Below are 8,026 nucleotides of genomic sequence, written 5' to 3'. Positions count from 1 at the left end.
ATTAAAAACTCTAGGATCAACAACTCTTCCATGTTGATTTAATTTGGCACAAAATGTCAATGAAAATGCTGTTGTCGTCCATTTTTCTCTCAGCTCGCTCTATTGCTGTGCGTCCCTTGACCATATGGTACAGCAAGTATATGACAATATTGATATCCTGTGTCCGGCGAGCCAATGAAAATGCTGGAAATCTGATATCCGTAGTTCAGTTTTTTGATAAATGAAATTATTAAATTCTCAACCTCGGATAATGCAATTCTCGTGCTCTGATTGGTTCACTCAATCTCGGTTATCAGCTCATATACCTTCGTTTGACCTTATATGGTAAATGATTGCGCTTAGCGTTGCTAAACTAAAAACGTTTACGCCAGAAAGCGAAATTTCTTTCGGTATAAAGCAAAAGAAAAACGTTTTTGTGAAAAGTTTGGATCACTTTCGAAGCTTAGAGATACGCGAAAAGGTAAGAAATGTTTTTGTGATGAGCCTGCGTCTGTCTGACCACGAGGTATTACACAACATCGAATCTTCATCAACTTTTTTCGATTTCGCTAGGATTTTCTCGATTTTTTTGCTCGTATTTCGTACTTCTAAACTTTTGGAGTTTAAGGAATTTAATAAAACAATTATTCCATTCGCGCTTGTTGGATATGAGAGTGGTTATAGCCAACTCGGCGCTACGCGCCTCGTTGGCTATTTACCATCTCATATCCAACGCGCGCTCATGGAATAATGGTTAATTATTCATATATTTGAACCGTTAAAATTGAAATGCACTAGTAAAGCAAGGGTTCGAGCCCTAGTCAAGCCTGTATTAGCTTGCCGGCTTTCGAAACTTATATTTTTCGTTCCTGATAATATAAATCTGCCCATCCAAAGCAAACATATGTCACCATTGCTACACAGAATTTCGCTTTTTCTGGGCCGTGTCAGCTACGTAAACTTAGCAGAACTAGCAGTAATTTGGACCCGCGACCGTGATGTGAGAGGTATGGGTCTATTCTCGATTTTACGTCACAAACTGCTCTGCATTCCTGTTTTCAAAGAAATTTTGCGTTGCAAAGCAGTTTGTGACGTAAAATCGAGAATAGACCCGTGCCTCTCACATCACGGTCGTAGCTCCAAATTACTGCCAGTTTTGATGACTTTGCGCGTCTTGCCCGGCAGATAAAAAGCGGAATTTTTAGGTAACAATGGTAAAACATGTTTAACTATCTGCACTTTAAGTTCAAGTGGGATTATCAGGAAGTGTGTGTAGCTTGTCGAAGCAAGTCTGTATTGTTTCATCAAGTGGCACACTAGTTGGTAAACAGTGAGTTGACATCTGAAGAACACATATTTCCATTGCTGTGACTGTACTATTTGCCTCAGCTAGACCGCAAAACTAAAAGATCCCTTGACTATGAATCAGGGCTGAAGTATGTCAACGAGATAGCAAGCTAGATTGTAGTTAAACGTGCTGAATAAATGGACAATAAGACAAAAAGATCCACCGACTTTTTGAAGCTTTGGCAAACGGTGCGCAGTCCCAGGGCAAAGCCTGCTGGCCTAAAATCTTGCGAAAAAATCACATCGTTCTTCGTCATTTGTAAGTTTTATTAGATGCACTGAGATACTGTTTCTCAAGCCTTTGTTGGATTATGTTGTAATTGTTTGCATTTAGAAATAAAGAACCCATCGAGATTACCCTTTTTTCACTTTTTGAGGACGATCTTGCTGACTATGACAACCCTGTTATATGATGTTGTCATCGCTGCAGAGGGGTTGATTCATATTTAGAAAAAAAATGCGGCCGTTGGAGATGTTTTTCATTTAAGTTGATTTCCGAGCAATCTTGGTTTTTGTTGGTTGAAGTTAGCCCTAATTTAACGAGATCACGATAAAACAGTCGAAAAGAGCGCTTATTTATTTCAACGTCAACGTCTTTTGGAAGCAAACAGAAATACAAACCACGTGCTAAGAACGTTCCCCCTCCGTTTCGGTCAAGACGCGATAAACTGGATAAAGATAGTTGGAAATGACGTTTTGGTTTTTCAAATTTGATACTTTGAGAATACCAGCCTTAACGTGCATTTCAGGCTGTTGGATTTCTTGTCAACCCTCAAAAGCTAAGCAGACTTGCTCGCATATCAAGGAGGGACAAGGCTAATTAACACAAGTATGGAACGTGCTCACTGAATTTTGCGGTCCTTAATTTAATAAACTTCAAAGAGTAATTAGGGGAAATTTATCTCAACTAAGCTGACAAGGAAGGGTTTTAATTTTCAGCCAGACTGCAACCAAAACAAAAAAAAAACCGAACTGAAGAGATTCCAGTCTGACCCGGGTGAATATTATCAGTTGAAATGGGTCTTCCCTTTGAAAACACGACCGCTTCAGTTTCCTATTTATATTGAAAAAAAAAGAAGTTAAGGGTACCGTCTTTTTTTACTGTTCTGTTATCCAGCTGTACAAATCATAAGCAGTTTGAAATTTAAGCTTAGCCCTTAGATTTTTATCATTTTCGTTTCTTTGTCACTCAATTTAAAGAAAACAAACATTTCATCATTTTCAATTTTTTGTTGCGTGAGATCTTGAAATCTGTCTGCATAACTTTGTACATCAATAAAGAACTTGAAGCAAGTACTAAATACAATATAAGCATAATCTTTGTCAACTCTTAATTAAATGCCTTTTACATTTGCAATAACTAATTTTAGTAGTTAAATTAACTATCTTTAGTCATCTATTACCCTGGAAAAGCCTTAATGCCTTTCCGGCTTCAATTTAAATTTATGAAATTGTCTGTAAAAACAATACCAGAGCTGACTTACTCACTTTGTTAATATTGGATTCACAGAATTAACTTAGTATTCTAAAAGGCCGAGTATTTGAAGAATATTACCGTCATTTCGCAATACAATGGCAATTATTTTATCTGGTTTAATACATTTTTCGTAGAGAAAAAAAATTAAAAAGACGTCATTACGCATACAGTCGTGCACCAACGCAGGTAAAAGAAGAGCGTGAAATCCGTTGCTAGACCGGCAGACAGTGCAACTCATTGCGTCCGCCAGCATTTCTCTACCATATAAGTTTTGCAGTTTTCAATTGTGTTGACATTTTTATTACATATCAATGGATCCACTCGTTTCTGTCCAAAGCGCTGAGCCACCGAACTTTCTCCGATCAGGGAGAAAGTCAGGGATGAAGTCACTTTTGCTTTTCCTCCTCAGTTTACTTTCGTAACGTTTTTCCGGTCATAAGATGAAATAAATAAAACACTTCTTGGTCCTAGTACTGACAAACTGGATACCAAAGTCATTTGCATTCAAATGAAAAACCCAAAGTCAAGCCACAACTTGGTGAACCTTTCGCCGAATTTCAGCTTAACTTGCATTGCTTGTCAAACGTTCTCCCCTTCTTCCTCTGACGAGCTTATCACCACAATGGACACTTTCGAGTCACAAATACCACTCTCGCTATCACTATAATCTTGCTCTGATTCGGACATCCAGAACTTGATAGCATTTCCAATCACACAATAAAGTATCGCAAGGATCAAGAGCAAAAAACTGAATCCAAAGGATACTGCAGGCCGCGGAGTTTTAAACGCAAAGCCAACAAGTATCACCGCCACCACGAGTGCACAAACTGGAAAGATGTAAGCACAAATTCGATGACAAAACGTGGTCGTCCCACAAAAAGATGAACTGGACTTTGAGCTTAATTCAACCTCTTTCAAGCTGGAAGTACTGCTGGTCTTCATTTCCAAAACTCAGGCTACTGACAATTATATCTTCGCGTGACTTATAATACCGTGTCGTGATGTATCGGAGTCAACTGACGGACCGGCCTGTTTAGCGCGAGGAGCCCTCCTAGTTCTCTCCCCTTCCAATATCTACTACAAGCTGTATTATATCATTTGCTCCGGAAATATTCACTTGGACGTCACGTATCTAGAAACTATGACCAATAAACAAAATTGTTGACAATCCCAAGACCAGAATAAACCCGACAATAACGTAGATGTATCCATTTTGACATCCTTGTGCGTAACTCCTCGCATGGCGAATTCTAATTATTTTCCCTGACTGATTTATGTTAAAAACAGTTTTGATGCACGGCGAACAAGCAGATGATTTTTATGTGAAAAACAGTAAATTTAAGTTTGCGGAGGAAGTCATTCAAATCAATCTACAAATAAATATTCCTTTTCTTTAAATACTATTCGAAAGATTTGGACTCATATTTTCCTACAAAAAATTTGTGTTCATTTTGGTTTTGCGGCCGGAAACTGGCAGAAGAACTTTGAGCAATTGACAAGGGCGGTTGAATTAAGTGGTTTTATTCTGCCTTCGTAACCAAGAGGATCACGCATAACATTCTGCACATTCAAAGTGTTAGCATACCTTGTCGAAAAATATATCGGCTTCGGCTGAAAACGGGGCATGCAAGCCTAGTTACAAGGTTCTAGCATAGTTCCTTTAAAAGATCTGGAAGGTGAACAGTTTCTTTTTCTTTTTCTTTCTTTCCTTTTTTTTCCTGTCATTTAGCCCATTAAATTGGGTGCCGGTGTTAGGATTACGTAAGCTAATAAACAGCTTTGTTTGATAACCAATACAATGTGATAACTCTAATCCAGACTTTCGCGTCTTGCGGCAGAAAAAGGGAATATAAATATGTTTTACGATGGATCCCGAGTCCTTCATACACGTTACCGGCTGCAATCTTGTATCATCATCGAGTCCCGATGGCTTAGTTTTACCCCGTAATGCGCATGTCATGCTAAATTATCGTGAAACGTTTGGTTATGACATAAGTTGAACAATTAAAGGTACATTTACGCAAGCAGTTAATGGCATCGCTTCCTGTTTGATATTGAAAGCAAAAAAAAAAAAAAATTAATCACACTCCTAAAATTAAGGAAGCATATCCTGAGAAAGATAACCGATTAATTTTACTAACAATTGTGAAGTCACGAACTGGAGCAGAAATAATCAACAACAAAACGGATAATGGCAATGTTAAATTACTTCCTCGAGATCGATAAAGAAAAGGATACTTCTGGTGAAACCGTTCTGGATAACTGTGGTCAAGACTTGAATAATTCTAATGCGATTAAAGGATAATACTCTATAGAAAGGAAATGCCATTTTTTCTGTTCAAAAGACATTTGAAAGCATTGAATGCTTTGCCTCACTATCGGGTACTCTTCTGAAATGCAACGGGTACAGCGCCTATCGCGCTTGAACTGCTAGAAACAATCGCCATCAAAAACTCAAGAGAATATATCATTAAATTTGTTGGGAAGAAATCACATTTAGAAATCTTTGCGAGCTCAACAAATCACACTTTCCAATGAAGCGTAAATGCTTGAAAAACCGAATTCAAAGTCGGTCGACCTTTGCGAGGCTCAGCAAATGCCTTCTTTTACGATGGCTTTGCTCAAGAATAGTGCGCAATTGGGTAATTTCCCGATCGAGTTCTTTCGGCACGGCTAAGCTTCGTGATTGGCTAAAAAACCTCAAACCACATCGTTAGCCAATCAGAGGTTAAAGCAAAGCTATTCACGAGTTTACTCATTCTTATCACCGATTTTCCTGATAATTGACTCTCTTCAACAGTCTGAACTCGCGTATCGCGTTCGGCGAAATAAATGCTGGTTACGCAGTAGTGATTGTTACAGAATCGAATTCGAAGCGATTGCATGTAACTTTCTGGAAACGAAGGGAAAACGTGCGGGTTTTCAATTGTAGGTCCAATATAGGAGTTCAGCTTCTAATTGGTTGAAAAACTGGTGCTAGGTTTTTTTTAACCAAGCCCTCTTTAATTAAAGGTATGCTCCAAAATCTGTAATTAACATACCGGGAGAAAGTAAAGGAAGTTATTTCCCTAAAACACATCTTATCCTTCATGTCTAATGAATTAAAATAAAAGTATTGACACGGGAAGTCGCAAATATTGTTTAAGAAAACATGAAAACTTCAAACTATACACTCCAAGTCACTTTTCCAGTCTACCGATTGAAAGCCGACGATGAATTGCGGAGATAAACGTTTTACTCAAACCATGTGACAGTACAGAGAGGTTGAACCAGGGAAAACGTGTTTCGTGAGGCAAAGGACGGACTGAGCGGTTAAAAGTTGACCCAAGGTTGTCAGTCATTCTTGCCGATCCTTGATAACTCGATTATCACTGAGCTAACGGCTCACAGCACTGTATGCGTGGGAATTCACTGAAAGTTGAGTGATTTGAAGCCTGAACTACCAATTTGAATCAAACGAGAACGCTAACAGCAATGGTAGACGAAGACAAAAACTGCAGACTCTCCCAGATCTGTAAGAAGCCATTCCGATTAATCTTTCTGCGCTTGTTGCCGTCGATGACAATTTTAAGCGGTTTGGTTGTTCTCATCTTAGGATTTCAAGCACATTTTAAGTATGCGGCATGTTTCAGGATGGTGGGTATCAGTATGATCTCCTTTAGTTTGTTTTGGTGTATCTTTGGCAATTTCATAGACTTCTGTATACATTACGGAGAACCAGTCTTCCACGAGAACCACCGCGTTCGACCGCGATCTCAACGATCGGCATCTACGAATGTAACAACCATTTAGCACGCGAGACAAATTTCCTGTTAAGCGCCTGGATAAAAATGATCAATTTTTAATAACTCTCTGCGGTGAGGCTTTCAGGATGTTTAGGTGAACTGGCTTGTTCCTGTGACCGGTAATCACTAATTGACTTTCTCCTATCAGGGAGATTTATTGATGAAATCACTCTACGTTCGTAAGTACAATCGAAGTAGTCAGACGGTGATCGAAGACTTCCAGTAGGATCTCGGCTGTGTCTTTTGCTACTGTTTGGGCAAAATCACGGGTCGTCATCATGCACCTACTTATTCAACTATTATATGTTCAAGCCTGCTGAGTTAACACTCGATGCAGTAATTTACATTATAACCTTACAGCGGATGTTGTTTTTAGTTGCAAAGTACATGCGCACGCAGATCTTGGTCTATGTGTAGTAACAACGCCCATCTACAGCTGGCTCGGCTCTTTTACCATTGGGTGTCAGACTTGAAAAATCCGATTATCAAAGCTTATCACCGTCTCAAGACCTTTTACCCTTATTTAGTGAATGCATTGACTAATCTTGTCCATGTCTTGGAACTTAGTCTGTTACACAAACGACCGAACGCAAAATAAAATATAACTTGCCATGCGTCATTACAGGTCTTGGCAATGTTATGGCCAAGCAACTGTTTTTTTTTAATGTGACAAACAATCATAATCAGAAATTAATTATGATACTAGAGCTTCAGCTCTACCTCGATATTATGTCTGTCGAAAGAACATAAAAAAATCACTATTCTTTAGTGTAATTACAAGTTGAGAAAGTAAATATTTTGAGCAAAAGCCGATACAACGTAGATTTGATTTTAGTGTACTATAATTCGGCTGGCCAAAATTGAGATTGAGATACATCGATGACATTTTATGATCTGCGGAGAACCTTAAAATTTTCATCGATTATCTCAACAGCATTCACCCTACCATAAAATTCACTAGCTAACACTCTCTCACCAATGTTCCTTTCCTTGACGTTAACGTCTCACTAACTAGTGACGGAAACATAAATACAGACCTTTACACGAAACTACGGACAAACACCAATGTTTACTTTATTGTTCTAGCCATCCTCTACACACACAAAAAGCCATTCCTTTCAGCTTAGCACTCCGCTTACGACGAATTTGTTCTACCGACGAAACGTTCAAGATTCGCACCTCTGAACTAACGACATACCTTTTGAAACGAGGTTACAAAAGCAACTTTGGTACGGCCTTTGTTACTAAATAAATACAACGCGCCGCAGACATTCCCCGCATACATACCCTGTAACCTAAACAGATAAACAAACCCGAACGCATACCTTTCATAACGACCTATAATCCCTCACTTCCTTCCATCTTTAACGTAATAAAAAAAACACTACAATCTACTTCTTTCCTCTGCCCGATGCAAAATGCTTTTCTACATCTACCT

The 8,026-nt window shown here is 38.8% G+C and overlaps 1 long non-coding RNA gene across 1 annotated transcript; it reads left to right on the top strand.

Moving 5' to 3' along the window:
• Positions 1–5,804: 5,804 nt before the first annotated feature.
• On the top strand, positions 5,805–7,207 carry LOC138044892 (uncharacterized). Its single transcript, XR_011131523.1, has 2 exons — positions 5,805–6,317; positions 6,399–7,207. It is a non-coding gene; the product is annotated as an uncharacterized lncRNA (long non-coding RNA).
• Positions 7,208–8,026: the final 819 nt, after the last annotated feature.

This window comes from Montipora capricornis, chromosome 4 (assembly GCF_036669925.1).
Source record: "Montipora capricornis isolate CH-2021 chromosome 4, ASM3666992v2, whole genome shotgun sequence".
NCBI classification, from domain to species: domain Eukaryota; kingdom Metazoa; phylum Cnidaria; class Anthozoa; order Scleractinia; family Acroporidae; genus Montipora; species Montipora capricornis.
The sequence above is the reverse complement of the archived record's forward strand: the minus strand, read 5'-3'. Positions and strand labels throughout refer to the sequence as shown.